The following is a 21191-nucleotide window of genomic DNA, read 5'->3' on the forward strand; positions in this document are numbered from 1 at the left end:
AATTTTGATTTTTGTTATAAAAAACACTAGAAACAAAATGGATTTATCAAACGGTTTTTCTGTGCACATAGGCATACCAATTCTTTTTACCATAATATATTATGCACATAGGCATACCAAACCTATTTATAATTATATAATAGTTTGTACAAATAGTAACCAAATGATTGTAATTTGTAAATCATAATTTATTGTAATAAATGATTTATCAAAAATACGTAATAAATACAAATACAAATCATACCAAAGAGACCCTTAGTTATGAGCAATTATTTTAGAGTGCAATTGATATGGTATAGTTGAGTGGCACATGAAATTTGACATGTGTTGAAATGTGGACGATTCAAAAGGTCGTTTACATATCCAACATGAGATACATTTGTCATATTATTGATTGGTTAGTAGAGTTAATTAACCCTCGTCTGCCATGTTCATGTATGAAGTTTGAGTCTAAACTCTACCACTAATCAAAATAAAATAAAATAATAAAATATTAACACAAAATTTTGGAATATTTTTTAGGCCAAATGTTCTCTGTGCCGGGGCTAGGGGTGTAAATGAATAGCCGAAATCCGTTTCCGTATCCATGTCCGTATCCGTTTAGCACTATCCAAATTCGTCCGAAAGCTAAACAGATGCGGATACGGATAGGCTATAGCTATCCAAAAAGCTATATTTACATCTAAACGGATAAAATATCTGATCCGTATCCGTGTCCTTATCTGTTTAGCACTATCCGAATCCGTCCGATAGCTAATCGGATGCAGATGCGGATATAGCACTATCCGAGCCGAATCCGATCCGTTTACAGCCCTAGCTGGGGCACAGGATGTGCCCAGACACATGGGGTGGGCGAAATGACCGCCCCACCCCCTTGAATGGTCGCTCCATATGTCTGGGCACAACCTACACTCCTAGGCAGAAAACAATCGTGTTTTTGTTTTTTTATATCAGTAATCAAATTTCTAAACATGAAAAGAAAGGCAACACCTCATAAGGATATACCTCATAATAGGGCAGAGGCCCCAAGACACTACCAAACAAGAAGCCCAACTTAGAACCCGCTTGATAACCTTTCGGGAAACAGTTTTTGGTGTTTTTTTGTTCTGAGAAACGGGAAAACACCATAAAAAGTGCTTGATAACGGAGTGTTTTTGGGAACAGAAATCGAAATTTATGGTCTGTGGAAGAATTTTGTCAGAACATCAAATACATGTTCTGACGTTTCTGGGCTGAAATTTACAAAAGTGTGCCCGATAAAAAAGGAGGAAATTTTGGACAAACACTTCACGATACACATCTCTCACTTCTCACTTGATGCTCCTTCAACCTGCAACTCGACCCGTCGACTGGGAAACCAGAGAGAGATGAAGGGAAAATCGTTCCCGATGAAGTTTCTTGCGATGAGTTGAATCTCACATGACCATCTCCATCTCCATCTCCAGCGACTGAAACACAGTTTCTATGCCTCTTATGATGTGAATCTTGTCTCATGTCCAACTACTGAAACCAGAGCTCAGATCTTGCATCTCCAGCTTCCTCTTGTGACTGAACTAGAGGAGAAATCTCATCTCCATCTTCCTCTTGCGACTGAAACCAGAGGAGAAACCAGAGGTGCCGTGGATCCTCACTGAACTTCTCAAGCTTAGCAGGTAATACCGGTCTCTCTCTCTCTCTCATACGGTCATACCATCTGATGAAACCCTATTCCAGAAATTCCCCCTTTCTTTCTCTTTGTCGTCTCTCGCAAACCCTCTTTTGTTGCTCTAGTCTTTCACTGTTCTCTCTCCTATCGCTCTCCCTCTCAAACTCGAGTTTGTGCAAAGAGAGATAGAGGAGGATGAAAAAACAGGCGGTTCTTCACCAAGGTCAGGTGGTTTTAACGGACATTGATGTCTTTATTTTGTTGATTTGAGGAATCTAAAGTTCGGAAATTGGGGTTTTGAATTCATTCATAGTAGCATTTTTGTCTTAAACAGGATATGTGAACATATTTTGCTTAATTATTGGAAGATGTGGATGATCTCTGTGTATGAATTTTCCACACACACCCTGCTCATCTGGAAACTTTCCAGAACAAGTTTCCCAAGCGGGTCAAAAGCGGTTTCTTAACACAGAAACGGAAAAAACTCTTCTGTTGTTTCTCAGCTCAGAATCAGCACAGAAACAGCAGTAAGGTTATCAAGCGGGTACTTACCTTACCAAGAAGACCACAAGAGCACCGAACACAAAACAAAACAACTTTTGCGACACTACAAAACAAGAGAGGAGAACAATAGAGATAGAACCGAGGGCTTCATCTAAAGGACCATTTGGGGGCTACCCCTCAACACTCCATAAGGAAAAGATTATGAGGGGACTTTCCCTTGAGAGTCACAAGATGGCAATGGTCCAACACTTTAGTCCGGAAATAGATTTAAGGCTTGAGGTGAGTTTTATTCCGAAAGATATGAAAGTTCTTCTCCTTCCAAATATTAGAAATAGTGTAGTTGAATGCTAACTTGGCAATGCAACCAATATCATCCCTATTGAAGGTTTCCTTAGCCACTGACCCTCGTGCGTGACACATCTTCCAAGGCTCTTGGAAGGGCATAAAACTTAAGAACATTTTTTTCTCAATTTGGAGGGTGAAAAGATACTCCAAGAAAAAGTGATCTTTGCCCTACAACCGAACCTAGCAAAAACTGTGTTGTCCAGTGCTAGGTGTAGATGCCGACACGTGGGTATTTTGGATCATGTGGCTGAGGCTGCTTTGAACCACTTTAGGGTGAAATTCCCATTTCAGATTTGGATCTCGTTTAACCCGAGAATCTTGGAGGTAAAATGAAAAGCCAAAAATCGCAGAAATTTGAATATCAAGAAGCTTTCTCCTTTCCCTCTCTCGACTCGATTTTCAGTTCTCATCTCTCAACTCTATTTTCGTTTGCTTCAGAGCTCTAAGACCAGAGCGCTTGGCATGGAGATCTTGTGCGAAAGCTTTCTTGTTCTTCTTTGAAGCAACTGCCCTGACCCTTGCGATTTGAGGATTTTGATGAGGGGTTAAGAAGAGTTTGCTACAGCTCTGTGCCCTACGATTTGGGGATTTCGATGAACGAAACCAGACTTCTTGTGGATTATTCAACCTTTCATCGACATCTCTGGTTGCCTATTCGTGTTTCTTGGGTGGAGCATAGTCTAAGTTAAAGCCAGAATTTCCCTTTTGCTTGTTATGTGATATATGCCATGATACCAAAACCAGAGACTCGACTTGAGAAATGGCTGTAACCTTTCTTTTCTTCTTCTTCTTCTTCTTCTTCACCTTCTATTAGTGGATCGGATCTATTGGAGGAGATCACGCCCTCCAAGCAAGGAGTTTCCTTTGATTTCAATCTCTTGTAATATTGGGTTTCCTTCTTGTATAAGGATCTCATCCTTATCTCTTGCATAACAGATTCCTATTGAAACTTGTTTCCCTGTTATCGCATGTGATAAGGATGGTAGTCCAAATCTCTATTTATTCATCCCTTGTAATCTCATTATTTACAGTCAAAATTCAATTCCATTATAGATTTTACACCTTCCTATGACGAACTCGTGAATCCTTTGGCTTTGGATCAGTGGGTGGACACCCTTTCCCTCACTGTTGATGCTCTCTCTATTTGCAGCCTGTATTTGTCCTGTTTGAAGCTCATCTAACTTAGGAAAGTTCACTTGTGATGCAATTGAAGTTTTCACTAATCTCTCTTTGTCTACTTCCTGCAGTACTAGAAATGCCTGGAAAGATCAAAACTCCATACGACAGATATAAGATTTAAGTTGGGAGATATAGTTAGATTCAAGAAGGTAAGGGGGTCTGTCCACTTGTTTCTATTGAGGATCTGATCTATTCCTTTGTCTTTGTGTTAGATTTTACTAGACATGGTTTGTGGTTCACTATTTTTTGCTCTTGTCCACCTTTCTTCTACTCTGCTAAACTAGAATAGAAAAGAACTTACAAAGACTTTAACATCTCCAGAACAGAGATAGAGATAATTGAAAGAACTTACAAAGACTTTAACTCTAGATTTGAACTATATTAATGATTTAGCAATAACATCAATCCGAATCAAAGAAAGAATGTTTGAAGTTCAGAAATCAGAACTTTTAAGAAGTTGAGTAGTAGGATTTCTGAAAATTGACTAAGCTTTTGGAAACATGAACTGAAACTAAAACTACAAACAGAAACCATAATAGAACTTAGCAGATCTGAATCGTCGAGAGAGGGAAAGAGAATTTTCATGGAGTCTAAAAAATTTCTGAAAATTGATTAAGATTTGCTTTTTTCCATCTCTCGACGACATCAGTTCATCGCTGTTCACCCTAAATTTTCATGGAGTCTAAAGAATTTTTGGCCTTTCGTTTTACCTCCAAGGTTCACGAGTCGTGTGAGATCTGAATCTGAAATGAGCATTTCAACTTGAAGTGGTTCAAAGCAGCCTCAGCCACACGATCCAGATCCATGTGTCAGCATCTGCACCTAGCACTGCACAGCACAACCAGATATGCGAATTGGAGAGGATTTTAATCCAGTTTTATTCCAAAAAATATGAAAGCTCTTCTCTTTCCAAATATTAGCAATAGTGTAGTGGAACGCTAACTTGCCAATGCAACCAATATCATCCCTATTGAAGGTTTCCCCATCCATTGACCCTCGCGCGTGACACATCTTCCAAGGCTCTTGGAAGGGCATACAACTTAAGAACATCTTTCTCAATTTGGAGGGTAAAAAGATACTCAAAGAAAAGGTGATCTTTGCTCTACGGCCCAACCTAGCAAAAGCTACAAAATGGGGCCACCTGAATGTTTCTCTCTATTAGCAAGTCTTTGGTAAGAAAGCCATCCATCATCCATCTCCAAATAATAAAAGATTTGACAGGGAATGCGATTCTAAAACCAAACACTAAATGCCCAATTCACTTTAGGGTGGGGGCTCCTGATGATATCCCAAGCAGACTTGGTAGAGAAAAGATAAGAGGGGTGAGATTCTCATATCATGGAATCTGGGATTGTCTCTCTCAGTTTAACTATGCAACTCAACTACACCCACACCATGCGGTGATAAAATGGAAAAAAGGGACCAGGATCCTACCTTCTGTCTGTGAGAACCAGAGGAGCCCAGTCTGGGGTCTCTGGGTTTCCAATTGAAAAAGAGTCGACACTTGGCTTAGAGTCTATGACATATTCATAAGAACACACATGAAAACTATTGACTCCACTCCAAACTGATACAATCAAAGGTCGGGTTTGTGTTAGGTTGCGGTCCGAGGAAGGTGTTAGACACCTCGGTACACCTAATTAAATCGGATTTCAATCATAGATTTGTTAAACAAATCTAAGCCATATGCATTATGAATAAAAAGTAAAAGAGAATGGAGAGAAATGACTCATCTCCATCCAGTTGTGCTTCATGATTAGCATGTTGAATGTAAAACAAATATATGAAAAATCCTAAGATTTAAACAATGTGCTAAACCAAGATTATGATTAACAACATATTGAAAATTATGAAAACACCACCATGCATAAATACATGACATATAATCATAGAAAATTCGAAGGTTTGACCTAAAACATGCATTGAAGGTATATGACAAAATGAACATAGATTAAACACAACAAAAAAACTAAATAAAACTTAGAAATTCATGTATATGTAAAATGATAAAAATACTCCTAGGTATAATAATGACCTAGGGAAGAGAAAACTTAAGAAAACAAAGGGGGAAGACCCTATACGGAAAAAAAAAAAACAAGCAAAGATTATCAATGTGCCATTAATGGATACCTTACATGATAAATATTATATTTGTTTCGAGTGAGGTCATGCAACATCACAGATTCTATTTTCCATAGGTATTGCAGATGATATACTTTCTAATATGTAAGGCATGTATCTCCTTTCTCTTGGTATATTACATTACTATTATTGAAGCAGTATGTAACGCAACAATGAAAATAAAAAGCTACATTCATCAAATAAGATGCTTCCATATTTCTAACCAAACAATGAGAAAGAGAAATAAAACAAACTCAAATATAGATGAACAGAAGTAAGGTGTTTACCAAGAAACCTTTCTGATCAGGAAATGCTGCAACACATATTGTCTGAAACTTTAGGAGTGAAGTGATTCTCTTAAACTTGGTCCGTTGATTTGTACATAATGATTTAGACATAAATATGTAGGGCAGCCAATTGAGAACTGAAGAACTAATAATTTGTTGCTAGTGCATGTTGGAGCATTAAGAAGATTAGTACATAAAAAATAAAGCAGACAAAGCCTTGTGGGTTCCAACTTTTCGAATCCTACAATCAAATGTTTGACATGAATCTGTATGAACTCACGTATAACCCTCTAAGACTAATAGTACAAATTGGAAAAACCAAAAAAGCAATCTCATAGTGAATTTAAATCAATACCTGAGGATTTTGCAAGTTTAACACAACCAAATTTCGATCAGTGGTGCCGACAACCATAAAAGGATGATTAACTGTTAGTGCATAGCAATGTTTAGGGAGTTGTTGAATATGCACCGGATTATGTTGTCGATTATCCTAGTACCTGAGCAAATTTACAAAAACCTTAATAGATTATCCACATTCACTTAATTCACAACAGTTATTTATTCTAAAAAACTCAGCCACTCAACTACCTGGACCGGAAAGATTGTTATGAAGAAATCAAAATGTACTTCAGAGTCTTTTCCCAGCTTCCTATAACAATAATGTTCATCTGTGGGATCCAAGCGACTTCTTTGATGGGTGCATCGTGCATTGCTACAATCATGATTTGACCATCAGACATCAAAGGCCACATCTTAACTTGCTTATCAAAACCCACAGAAAATAGTCGTTGCATCATTCTTCCAAGTTGAGCATAAAACCTACAATTATACTATAGTTAATACTAAATGTAAAAATGCAAGAGTGGAGTCTTTGAATTCCACACATTGATGGCTTATTACCGGCTAGTCATGATTTTGTAGATGCTTTCGGTAAACTGCTGATGGTGGCTCCTATCGTCATGATCTCCCGACAACTAACATATGAGTGGAATTATTAATTAAAACAAAAAAAAAAATAAGAAAAAAAGGAAAAAGGAAGAATTTCAATTGTGGTGGTGATCAAGAAACTTGGTTGTCCCAAGAAGTAGCAATGAGGTAATTTCCTTTGGAACTGAAACTAAAGCTAGTAACCGAATCTGTAGGAGGTTGAACAACTTGTATCAAGCAAAACATCAGAAAATCAGAAAACAACCTAAACGAGTAAACAAAGCATAGGAACACTGGTGGCAGTAGGTAATCTTCAAGATCAAGAATACGACACCTGTTTGTTGGTATAGAAATATTGTTGGCATTATGATCCTCTAGGTTCCCTTTGCATCATCACCATCTCTCTTTGAGCTGGAAGCCCGAAAACATGTTGGTTGGACTGATAAACAATAACTCTCGAGTGGAGTCCGCAAATCCCAAACATTGACAATTTATAATCGGTTGGTCATGATTAGTGGGTGCTTTCGACACACGCTGATGGTGGCCCCCGTCTTCATGATTTCCTAGCATCTAACCTATCAAGTTTCACACATAAAACGAAATTAAAACACAACGAAAGACACTATAAAACATAAAAAAATCAAATCAAAGTGATGAAAATGAAAGCTTGAAAGCGAAGAACATGGATATTCGAGATCGGAGAAATTATGAAAAAATATATATTTTAGAAAATTCTCAAAAAAATTATAGTTGACATTTAGAGATACATATAAAACATGACACAAAAACATCTAAATAAAACTATGGACACGTGCCTTGAATCATGGAACATCGTTATTGCCCTGTTGTGGGCAACAACTATGTACCCTCAATAAACAATGGATATCTCACGGTATAGCTAATAAGATTGAATGCAACTATTTGTCAAGAAATAATAACCGCAAGCGTACGGGTCGAACATGATGTCAACCTTGAATAAAATTCCATTTTTAATTAAGGCGAAGTGTACAACTTACCAAATATGGAAACTAGCAAATATAGAAGCAACTAAATTACCAAAGTTAACAAATTAAAAATAGAAACTAGGGCAACCGCTAAGGGAATGGATGAATTAAAAGTAAGAAAGTCACTTGGGAATGGGTTCAACCATAAGAACTAGGGCAAATCAATGACTAGCATATTAGGGCAAAGCATGCGTACTGCCTAGGTCTATAAGATATGCGGCGCGGTTCATATATGGCTACCATATCCTATGAAAATAACGCTCATACGACATACAATTTAAACACAAAAATACATGAACATATTGGTGTCACAATGGATAAGGCTAACGAACATGTATATAGTTCCCCTTGGAATGACATACAAAGTGTGGGCGGTCATCCACTGTAAGTCCAATATTGATCATGTCCATTAATCACATAAACAATGCTATCCATCAATCTTCCTTCTCTCATGGTTTTGCCCACTCCCAAGAGGAGGGGTTTAGCTAGCCATGAAAGTAATGAAGAGGGAAGGAAGGATTGATGAAGAAAAAAGACATGAAAATTACTAAAATTGAAATTTAAAGTAAGAAGAACTTAGTTTTATGAAGAACCTTGCTTGAATTGAAGAAAGATAATTAGAACATCCAATAGCTTGAAGAAGAATAATCCACTTGCTTGAATCCAATAAACTTGTATTGCTCCAATGGAAATTGAAATTAAAAATAAAAATTACATTTTGAATTGAAGAGTAGAAGAGAAGATTACACAAAAGAGATGAGAAGAAGAAATAACACTAAACTTAAAAAAAAACGAAAAGACAAAGCCAAGACTATCTCTCTTTGCCCGCTCCTCTCAATGAACGAAAATGATGTATATATAGGAGGATGGGGTAAAACTCGTTGGACTAGGATTTGACTCCCAATTTTGGTGGAGTGATTTTCAATTTCCAGTTGGAGAGAGGGATGGATAGAAATTAGAAAAGAAAAATTGGAATTCCGGTGGAGGTGGGAATGAGAGGGAGAGAGATAGGCGGTTTAGAGAAGAGGACTCGGTGGAATTGACTTGGAATTTATTATTTAAATTCCAAAATCCAACTTAAATTCCAACTTTAGTCAAAATCAATCTTTTTGCTATATCTCTTCATCCTGATTCGGAAATGAATCGCCCAAGAACGAAAAGTGCACCAAATAATTCTACAAACACAACGAACCTCATATTTGATATGTTCTGGAGATTTTCAAAATCATCAAAATTACCATTATGCCCTTATCTCTCTTTCTCAGGGGCCCGGCCCGTACAAGTACATGAAACTTGAAACTTGAACTTTTGATTTCAAAGTTGACGTCTCTTGCTTACGTGGATGGAATCTTTGACTTTTGACCAAAATTTTGACTTTGACCAAAAAGGTTGAATTTTGACTTTCTTCACACTTTAGCTCCAAAAGTAACTTCTTTTCCATAATTTCCTTCTCTTCCACTTGAATTGACCTAAAACCTGAAAACAAAGACAAAACATCCGAGTAGCACTGTTCCAACACATAAATGTGCTCATCAGAAACCAAAAGAAAAATAAAGAAGACACACCTATATTCGACTTTCTTGAAGGGTATGAGAAGGTTAGAGCAGCTTAAGATCAAGTTTGGAGAGTTCAAGTCGGGACTATTGCAAGCGATTTACTGAAAATCAAAGGAAATCCTTTTCTCTCGTTTAGGGACTTTCTCGAGGTTTCAAAGATCGTAAAAAGTTGTGAGGGACCTCTTATTTATATCCTAGGGTGTTACTTATGTCTAGGGCAAGTGTTCCTCATTCAAACTCTTATAGAATTCCAAGGCTATAAGGGGATTGGGTGGTTGTTGGCTAAGAATGGAGGTAGACTCCATCAAATAACTTGGGACAAGTATGTGGTGGATTTCAAAACTTATGGCAACCTCCACTATGTTCTCTGAAGTCTTTAAAAGGGGTTAACCGAGTGTTTTAGGTTAGAAGAGGCGTGATATGATAGATGCAAACAGAGACTCGAATAGTCCATAATTCTGGAAATTCCCAGAATCTGGCTATAAAAGGGGTCTTGCTGGCACTCAATGAGGCCTGGCTGATGCCATCCAAGGGCACGATGGCATCGACCAAAACTCATACAGTGCTGGCCCCAATCAGCTTAATTGTTAGCTTGGGCTAGCACAAGGGGGCTAGGTTCGGTTCAAGTCTAAACTTGAACTGAAGATGGTCTTGATTCTTTTAGGTTTGGGCTCAGTCTTTTCTACATATAACAAAGTCATTTTCCATGATTTTCAAAACACATCTTATAGCCCATTTTAAATCACAAACTATTATAAGGATTTGAAACATTGTTGGGGGCATAGGGAACCTCCCAAACTATAAATAATGAGTCACATGTTATTTCGGAATAAAATCAATTTCGTCGTTGCCTAGCCTGCTTCAAGTGACAAAATTAGGTGTCTACACTATTTCTAAGAATGGACTGAACAAGACGACTTGGTCTGAGACAACATCATACTAGATCCAGTCTCCAAATCTAGAGATCAAAATACTAACTAGATGCCACTGGTCTAACCAAATCTTAGTGATTGCTCATTCCCAATCATATAAAGAATAAAGGGGCAAGCACGATCCCTGAGCTTCAGAATCTTCCTCACACCTAGGAACAGTTCTGGCTTGGCTGCAGAGTTCAAACAAACCCCCCCTGCTCAAGAAATCGGAGGTTCATCCATTTAACTTGAAGTGAGTCCTTTTGAGAAGCCATCCACCAATAAAATTTGATTCAAAATCCCTGCCATATTCCTATCTTTCATCTTTTTCTCCCCCATGCACCCCTCTACCTTGGGCTTACAGATGGAGTCCCAAGAAATTTTATGGATTTTCCTCTCAAGCCTTGAATATGACCAAAGAAAATAGAAGAATATTAACTCAAGCTCCACTATAATGAATCCTAAAAGACCAAAAAGACCAGACAACTAAATGTAATCCTTAGAGAACTGAGGAGGTAAGTTGAAGTCTCCCCGCGTTGTGTAGGACCATATAAGCAACCCAAGAGGGGTTGAATTGGGAAGTGTAGAATAAAATCTCAATCTCATAATTTTTTTTGAAACCTTCCGTTGTTTGCTATTTCAAATCTCCAAATTTTATTAGTTAACCAAAATAATATAAACAATGAAGTTATAGGAAAAATAGAGAGAACACACACAATATTTATAGTGGTTCGACATGACCTCACTAATATCCTACATCCACTCTCAAAACCCTTGTCGGCTTGGAATTAACTTCTTTTAAAGGAGTGAGTGACACCTTTACAACAAGTCACCACCTTGATCAAACAATATCCATTTAAAAGGGAGTGCCTGCTAAACAATATCAGTTTCAAGGGGGAGGGGAGAGCGGCACCTTACCAAGGATTAGGGCCTCTATACGCTTCAGTAACACAATCACTAAAAAGTGATTCACAATGGATCAAAGGCCAAACACAAAGTTACCTCTTTTTAGGCATATATACAGGTTAAGAATATGTGTTGATCCCTTTGCTCAGTAGCTCATGCTCAATGGGTGTTCAGATTTGTAAGTTCAAGCTCTTTGAATCTCAGTCTCTTTTTCTCAATAGTTCATTAGATTTGCAAGTTGAAGCACGTAGGTGGTGGAATATTTCATAATGTTGACCTGAAAAAGTTTCCATATATTTGTTCAAAGTCTATCATTTGAAACTCAAGTCTTTCCACTATTTATAGGAATATTCCATCAGTAAAAAAACAAAAACTAGCCATTATTATTTAAAACGGATCTATTTTTCTAACTCCGATTGATTGCTTTGCAAAGTCGATCAGCTGCCACCATGTAGACTGCAAAGAACACCTCTGGGACATTGTCCGAATGATTTGCCAGTCAGCCGACTTTACATCCGTTTGTATAAGGATGGTCTCAGTAACTAGCGGATCATGTTTCGATCATCTGCTCTTAAGAACACCGATTGTTTGCTCAATTCAGAGCCGATTGGCCGCCAATGAAGTAAACGGTCTTTTTTAAATTTTAAGCACAACACTTGGACATAATTTTCTGAAGGCTCTCATAGCTTGTCAAGTGAACCAAAAATATGATCCATTTTGATTACCATAGGTAAGTCAATGATCGTCATAGATTAATCATTTAGGTCTAGATTGACTTATTAATTTTGTATATGAGCCACCTATCTTAGGCTTTCCATATTAAGCCCATAAGTTATTAACTGAGCTTGAACACTTGTGATCATTACATCCTAGGATCATCTAGATATTACAAGATGAAATAAAACACCTAAGCTACATATACTCTACATAAAATAAATCTTCAAATTTGAGCTTTACCAATCCATGACAGTCTCTTGTATAGGCCAAACTACGGTCCAGGGATAAAACCATGGTTCCCTAGGAAAATTAATTACAAACCAATTAGGGTATTGCAAACCCTGGGTTAGCCCATGGTGTCCCATGGGCGTCCCATTTTAATTTTTAGGGTTTCCCATGGTAGCCCATGGGAACTCTGGTGCAACCCTGTTAGGGTTTCTCCTTCCCTCATGTGTCTCACGCAATTATAGAGCACATTAGGGATAGAGAAACAACATCTCTAATCCATCACATGGCAAGAGGGATCCATCCCATACTCGAATGCGTAACGAAAATAAATCGATTCGAGTTTCTTTTGCATCCCATAAATATTAATAATCAATAAACTGAAGAAATTAATAAACAACTGCTAACCTGGTGAGCCTCAAGTGTTGCTCCTCCAATAGACAGTGGTTCTTCCTCCCGTGAGCGTTCCAAGCAAACAGATCTGAACCTCCAATGGTGCTATCAAGGTTCTTCAAGCCAATCCCAGATGCTCTCAAATTCTTCAGCACAGATCTTGGGTTTCACAAACCCTAACTCTCAAACACAGATGAGCGAAGCAAGAATAAGAAGAGAGATCACAAGAGGGAGAGAGAGAGAGACCAAAAACGTAGGAGAGAGAGTGTCTGCCAAAAAACGTGGAGAGCTTGCTCTCCTTTCTGCGTTTTGGTCCCCTATATATAAGCCTAGGGTTTAATTAAAAAACCCTAATGGATTAATTAATCCCAGTGAGAGTCATACTCTCTCTCTCTCTCTCTCTCTCTCTCTCTCTCTCTCTCTCTCAGTCTGGCAGCTCTGTTTAAACTCAAAGTGCTACACAGGTGAAGAAGCAGAATCTAATAGGAAAAGTATTAATTAATTATTTTATTTAATATTTAATGGATAATTATAATTAGCACCATATCCATTAATTAAATAAAGTACTAATTAAATTAGCAAGTTCTAAATAACTCCCTATATGATAACTATTTATCATATACACCCCCCACTAATCAATGCCATCATTATGGAGTCTAGGGTATGTACACATGTACTGTCAAACCCTAATCCATAGTACATGTCCATATACGAGCGTCTGTGCACCTGATCGGGTCCCGCAAAACTCGATAAAATACTTTGTTCAAATAATTATAAATAATGTATCATTTTATATAAAATAGATTTTTGCAAAACCATTTCCAAAATGGTATTGGATCCAGATTCTGATCCGACCATGCACAGACAGTCTCTATCTTGGTGTTCCCCAATTGGATAGTAGTGACCGTGTTGGATAACTCCTTCACTCATAAAGTGTTCACGTATTCCTAGAACACCGACTTTGACTCGTTTGAATCTCAGTCATTGATGAACCAAAGAATGCGATCACACTTTGCAGTGACAGGGTTCCCTCAGGTACAGGGTATCGATGACACATGTCTATCCCTTCCTACATCTGACAGTAATACATGAGGGAATCGACAAAGTAGATTTTTCGCCAATGCACGCATCAAACATGTGAGCACTCGCATTTGTACCCTGACATCACATGTCTAGGCATATCCAATGCGACAACCATATGATAAGGGTGCCCAGCCCAAACCCTAGTTGCGACTACCATTTTAAGTATAACTTATGGACACATAATGCTCAAAAAGTTTATATCGCATGTGACAATATTAAACAAGAATGTATAAATGTTCAATACAAAGGTGAACCGGGTTGAACCGGACCGAACCGGGTTTGATGGACACACACTTGTCCAACAATCTCCCACTTGTACATCAAAGCCAATTTCCCATACATTTTAAACCCATGCCCTCTATGTGTTTCTCAAACACTCCTGGTGACAAACCCTTTGTCATGGCATTAGACACATTTTCAGTTGTGTCCACTTTGGAGATACTCTTGTCGCCCTGCTTGATAATCTCTCTGATGAGGTGATACTTCCGCTGCACGTGCTTGTTTCTCTGATGAGCCCTAGGCTCCTTAGCTTGTGCAATGGCCCCTCTGTTGTCACATAACAGGGGAATGTGACCCTTGATAAGATCAGGGACTACTCCAGAAATGTTAGGAACTTCCTAACCCAAACACCTTATTAGCCGCATCACATGATGCAAGGTGTTTGTTTGAGTTTAAAAATTATATCGCAAGCGTACAGGTCAATCGTAGCTATGGGTCGAACACGAGGAGATATACGCCACTCTATTTAATTAACTTAAAAGTAATGCAAAGTGAACCAAATTAAATTGTTAAATTAAACTAATGAAACTAATGAAAATTAATGCATCATAACTCATAAGCATCTAATAAAATTAAGGGATTAAGTTGGCGTCCTAACACATGAGCATCTAACCTATCAAATTAACGTAAATTGGAAGGAATAACAAAAATGCAGCCACACTTCATAATCACATAAAAAGAAATAAGGGAATAAAAGTGCATCCACATACCACAATCATATAAAAAAAAATAAAAGAAATAGAGGGAGAAGAAGATAGAGAGAGATAGAGGAGAGGGAGAATGAGATTGAGAGTTAAGATAGTAAAACCTGGATGTGCTTACATGAATGTAACTGAAAAGCTTGAATACTTCATAAACTTACCTTGGCCTCCTCTTCTAAATCTTCAAGTCTTATCATCAACTTAAGAACTTAGACTATAAGGCTTAAAACCTAAACTAGAATTAAGAAATTACAACCCAATTGAAGACTTAAATTGAAATTAGAGCATAAACTAAACCTATTACAACCATTAAATGAAAAACAAAAAGCAAACTAGAACTTAGAAAAGCCAAAAATCACAACTTAGAAGGAGAAGAAGAAAAGAAATTTTACTAAGTGAATGAACTAAAAATTACACTAAAAACTGAATTAAAATTGAACTAGAAACTAACTAAAAAACTCACTTGTTACAAGCCAAAGGGCAAGGGGTATTTATAGGGGGAAGAGAGGAGAAGAGAGAAGAGGGAAGTGTAGGAGAAATATTCCCTAAGAAAAGAGAATATTCTCTTCTCCTTCCTCTTTTACAATGCCTTGAATCCTAAGAAAAAAGAAAAAAATAGAAAGAAGAAGAAGAGAAGATTGTTTACATAGACCTTCTATTTCTAGAAAAGTAAACTTTCAATTCTAACAAGTGCTTCATTTTCTTTGTAGATATCTTCTCCAAGCAATAAAATCAAAGCATCTTTGACTTTTCAACTTCCATAGGTGAGAGAATATCTTTTAAAATAAATCTATCCCAAGTAGAATTCCAGAAGTGCCCTTGAGAAGTTGGAGGAGAGAGAAAGGGTGATGACTAGGATTCCTTCAAGAATAAATAAAATACCCATTCTGTCCTTCAGAAAACGTGGAGCATGGGGTGCTTATATAGGCCTCACCATTGTGTTCCTTGCGAAAAATCACCCAAAATAGACCCAAATTTCGTCTAATTTGGAGTTTAGGAGTCCAAGATATCTCAAGTTGAAGTTAGACTGTCCAGAGCCCTCCAAATGGAATCTTTTGGTACAGGAAATATAACTTCTAGTTATTACGTTAAGACCCCTAGAATCCAAACTTTTGCTTCACTTTATCCCCGGCTGACTATCAATAATTACAAATAAACCCCTATAGACCATTTTCGCGCTTCGTTACGGAAACGACTGTAACTTCTTCGTTTCAACTCGGAATCAAGTGCCGTTTGAACCGTTGTAAAGTTGACTCGATGGGCTACGCATCCAAGCCATTAACACCTCTGAACAGCTTAAAAACATTTTCTTAGCATCATCTCCTCCATTTCATAAGAATTCACCTAAACCCTGAAAAGCACAAGAAAGCACCGAGTAACTCTGTCCAATGTGGTAAAATGTATGCTTTATGCCCTAAGATTTCACACATTAATGTGCTCATCAGTGTTCATAAAAATAGGGATCGGCTGTAGATTTCTATTTTGTACTCCTCTATACAATGGCACCTCCACTCATTAGACTCGTAACGCCTCACAATACCTATTGCATAGCAAACGTTCGGCCTCGTACGCAACATAGCGTACATTAGACTTCCTACTGCTGAGGCATAGGGAATCTTCTTCATCTCTTCAATGTCCATTTGAGACTGAGGACATTGAGATCTGGAAAGACTGACTCCATGCCTGAAGGGAACACTTCCCCTCTTGGAGTTCTCCATACTAAATCTGACCATGACTTTAGCTATATAGGTAGCCTATGACAAGCCTAGCATCCTTTTCTGGCGGTCTCTTGCAAGTTTAATCCCAAGGATATAGCTAGCTTCACCAAGGTCTTTCATCGAAAATGTTGTGGATAACCAATGTTTACTGATGAAAGAAAATCTACATCGTTATCAATCAGCAATATGTCATCTACGTACAAAATAAGAAAACATACTGCCCTCCCACTGATCTTCTTGTAAACGCATGGTTCATCCATGTTTTGATCAAAACCAAATGATTTGATTGATTGATCAAACTTGATGTTCTAGCTCTTAGAAGTCTGCTTCAGCCTATAAATAGACCTCTGCAATTTGCACACCTTTCTTTCGTCCTCCAAGGAAGAGAACCCCTCTGGCTGTTCCATGTAGATTTTCTCTTGAAGGAATCCATTCAGAAATGCAGTCTGCACATCCATCTGCCAGATTTCATAATCAAAGTGTGCAGCGATAGCCAATAAAATCCGGATGGATTTCATCATTGCCACTGGTGAAAAGGTTTCCTCATAGTCTATACCTTCTTTTTGGGTATAGGCCTTTGCCACCAGTCTCGCTTTGAATCTTTCGACCTTTCCATCTGCGCCCTTCTTCCTCTTGAAGATCCATTTACATCCAATCGGCTTAACGCCAAGTGGTAGATTGACTAGAGTCCAGACTTTGTTGGAATGCATTGAATCAATTTCAGAGCACATTGCCTCCAGCCACCTAGTGGCATCAACATCCTTTAGAGCCTCAGAGTATGTCATTGGATCATCATCCGATTCAACCGATACTATGTGGAACTCTTCCACAGTTTCCTCTTCGGTTAGAAGAGTAAGCCTGGTGGGTGATCTAATAGTCCTCCCATTGCGTCAAGGTTCTTCAGGTGTTGGTATTTCAACGGGTATGCCAATTGGTCTCATTTCAGGAAGTGACGTTTCTGAGCTATCTGATAGCTCTTTAATGACTACTGGTTCGAACCTCTGGGTCATCATTTCTTCCTCCAGAAATGTGATGTGTTTACTTACAATGACCTTCTGGTCAACTGGGTCATAGAAATAATAGCCTATCGTGCTTTTGGGGTAGCCTATGAAATGGCATCTTCAAGTCTTGGATTCCAACTTGTCTGTCTGTTGCTTTCGCACATGTGCTATACAACCCCATACCCTAAGGTGTTGAATATTGGGCTTACGTCCTTTCCACAACTCAAAGGGTGTCTTGGCTACAGACTTGGATGGAACCCTATTCAAGATGTAAATTGCCGTTTCTAAAGCATACCCCCAGAAAGAGAGAGGCAGCTCACTATAAGTGAGCATCATCCGGACCATATCCAATAGGGTCCTATTGCGTCGTTTGGATACACCATTTTGTTGTGGTGTACCTGGATTAGTTAGCTGACTAACTATCCCTTGGGATATGAGATGATCTTTAAACTCATCCGATAGATACTCCCCTCCACGATCTAATCGTAAGGACTTGATGCGTTTATCGAGCTGTCTTTCGACATCGGCTTGGAATTCTTTGAATTTATCAAAGGCTTCCGATTTCTTACGCATTAAGTATATGTAACCATATCTAGAGTAATCATCGGTGAATGTGATAAAGTACTCATACCCATATCTCGCTTATATGTTTATGGGTCCACACACATTAACTCTAACAGATCTGTGGCTCTAGTACCTTTATTGTTAAAGGGTTTCGTGGTCATTTTTCCCTGAAGGCATGACTCATAGGTTGGGAATGGTTCCACCCTCAGACTCTCTAAGGGTCCATCCCTCACCAATCTACTGATTCGGTCCACATTAATGTGACCTAATCTTAGATGCCATAGATATGTTGAGTTCACTGGAGCTGCTTTCCGTTTCAAATCAACATTTGAAACAACATTCGTTCTAATAGGGCAATTTAGAAAATACAAACCACTTTGCATATATTCGGATGCCACAAAGGAATTATTAAAACGAATAATTAACTTAGAATTAAAGAAAAAACTATATCCGTCCAAAACAAGTTTTGAAACTGAAATTATCTTCCTCTTGAAAGAGGGTACATAATAATAATCCTTTAAAACTAAACAAGCAGAACTAAAATTTAAAATAAAAGTTCCCACAGCCATCTCCATGGTCTCAGCTCCAGTGCCCATCCGAAGACGCACCTCATTTCTTTCCAGGTTTCTTGTCTCCTTGAACCCCTGCACATCATTGCAAATGTGAACAGTAGAACCACTATCCACCAACCAACAATTGGTCGGTTCAAAAGACAAATTAGACTCATAAAGAACGTGAACATTACATGTACCTTCTTTAGCAGCCTCTGTTTCATCCGGCTTCTTGTCTTTCACAGTAGCCAGGTAAGCACGACAGTTTCTTTTTCAGTGACCCTCCTTCTTGCAATAGAAGCACTTGCCTTTGCCTTTATTGCCAGACTTCCCACCATTGGGTTTCAGGGTCTTACCCTTACATCCCTTTTTCTTCTTCTTCCCACTTGAAGAAGGCTTTGCCTCAGTTGCATTGACCTCAGCCTTGTCCTTTTTCAAGAACGTTTCAGCCTCTACCAGTGCATTAGCAAGCTCGGTGAGCCCTATCTCCTTATCGGACATCTTGTAGGACATCTTAAAGGGTGCATAGGCAGAAGTGAGTGACGCTAAGATCACATCGGTCTTGTATTGCAGGCTGAAATCAGTCCCCATGGATTCCAATTTTTCAAACAGATTGATCATTTTTATTACATGATCCATTACTGGAGTCCCCTGGGACATTTTGGTGTTGTGGATTTGACTCACCACATCAGAATGGGCGTGTGTCAACTGCCTATTGAACAATTCAGCAAGCTTATCCAACTTACCCCCAGCAGTGCGTATATCCTTGACCGAGTCCAGAACTGACTTTTTCAACGATCCTAGGATATAAAGTGACGCCTTGGATCCCTCATGAGGAACTCCTGCATCTCTTCATTTGTCTCACAATCGTTCGGGTTGGGTTGAGGAGGAACTTGTTCATCTAGAACTGTATACAGTCCTTCAGCAATCAGGAGCAACTTAATGCTCCGGTACCAATCGACATAGTTTGTACTATTAAGTTTGTATTCGCTAATGAGTGTCAAAAGGTTGAAATTAACGGCAGTCATTGTATAATTATATACACATGCATAAGTGAATAATCATATGCTAATTAATAACCATTGAAAATAATAAATTGAGCACATACACATCAATGGTCTTTCATTATTTGGGTTTCCTTCATAACCCAAAAGATGAATTGGATACCTACAACCCTTGCATGCATAACTTACCCTATCGAGAGTCATTATACACACCGTGGTAGTGTGGACTAGGCTGTCCGCCTCATGGGCTTCCAATATTTTCGGCCACCTGGGTGCCATGTCCAGATCCTGTCGGCTGACATACACCCAAGTCATATACTTACCTATTGCATTAGTTAGAATCATGGAATCATGAAAAATGGTCCACTGTCGCAGTGCCCTCTCACTATCCATACCCTAACGTATCTAGATAGAGGTAAATATAGATAAGTATCTGACAGTGGTTCTGGCAATGTCCTGCCAGCGTATACAGGGTATATCACACAATCTCTACATTTATCTTCAATAGGAGGTCATGGTCATGTCTACCAATTAAGAATAGTCCATATCATATTTGTATTATGATTAAAGAGGGATTAAACAACTCACACATACATGGATAGATTTAAACAACATAATTAATCAACATTAATTAAAAGTGATTATGGGATGACGGCATTTTTATCAGAAGCAATTAAAGAACCCTCCCAATAAAAATAAAACTAATAACTTTGGGTGCATTTATCATGTCATGGATGCCACGCCTCGATCATCTCCTCTGCCTGATCACGTCTTCAAAGTAGGTGACTTGCATCTCCATAAGCTTTGAGCGCCACATGTGGATCACCTTCTACATGCCCTGGGAGTCCTAACTCCTCTAAAATTACAATGGAAACCTAAGAAAAATTCTATACACTTTCATTTTCATAATAATAAAGAAACCTCGCATGGAGAAACCGACCCACCATTTGGGCTGCCCATGGGGTGGAGTACATTTGTTTATAAAAAAGATAGGGAGAGAGAGAGAAAGAGAGAAAAGCATCACATCCACCCATAACCCCATGTATCACATACATAAATAATCCATCCTAATATAATTTCATGCATGGCCATTAAAACAAGTAAACTAAAAATAACATGGATTTCCTCAATTATTGAATCACCACATCACATATAATAACATGCATCCAAACTCAAAAATTAAAATCATATTTTTAATTGCAAGTGAGTGGAGGGAGGGATCCCTTCACCCATCTTCTCCCTTTAAAACCAAAATTTTGTTTTTCCTGTAGGCAGAAGCGACTGGCACCATAGGCAGCATCTCAAAAAAGAAGGAAAATACGCAAATGGGCAGGGAAAAGGGGAAGGGACGTGCGTAGAGGCTTGGCAGCATGCGCTCCTCCCCCCCCCCCCCACGCATGATTAAAATTTAAAAAAAAAAATCATTTATTTGGATACATGCTTCAATAATTGAAATAAATAAATCCATCATACATGGGTAGGTTGTTACACCAACAACCTTGTAACTACCCATGTGCACATGGGAAGGTTGTTACAATAATCATATTATAACCACTCATGTGCCAACTTG

The 21191-nt window shown here is 38.4% G+C and overlaps 1 pseudogene; it reads right to left on the reverse strand.

The window, feature by feature from the left end:
* Window positions 1–6048: 6048 nt before the first annotated feature.
* LOC122672425 lies at window positions 6049–7254 on the reverse strand (annotated as a pseudogene).
* Between the last annotated feature and the right edge of the window lie 13937 nt (window positions 7255–21191).

The sequence above is a fragment of the Telopea speciosissima genome, chromosome 8 (assembly GCF_018873765.1).
Source record: "Telopea speciosissima isolate NSW1024214 ecotype Mountain lineage chromosome 8, Tspe_v1, whole genome shotgun sequence".
In the NCBI taxonomy this organism is placed as follows: domain Eukaryota; kingdom Viridiplantae; phylum Streptophyta; class Magnoliopsida; order Proteales; family Proteaceae; genus Telopea; species Telopea speciosissima.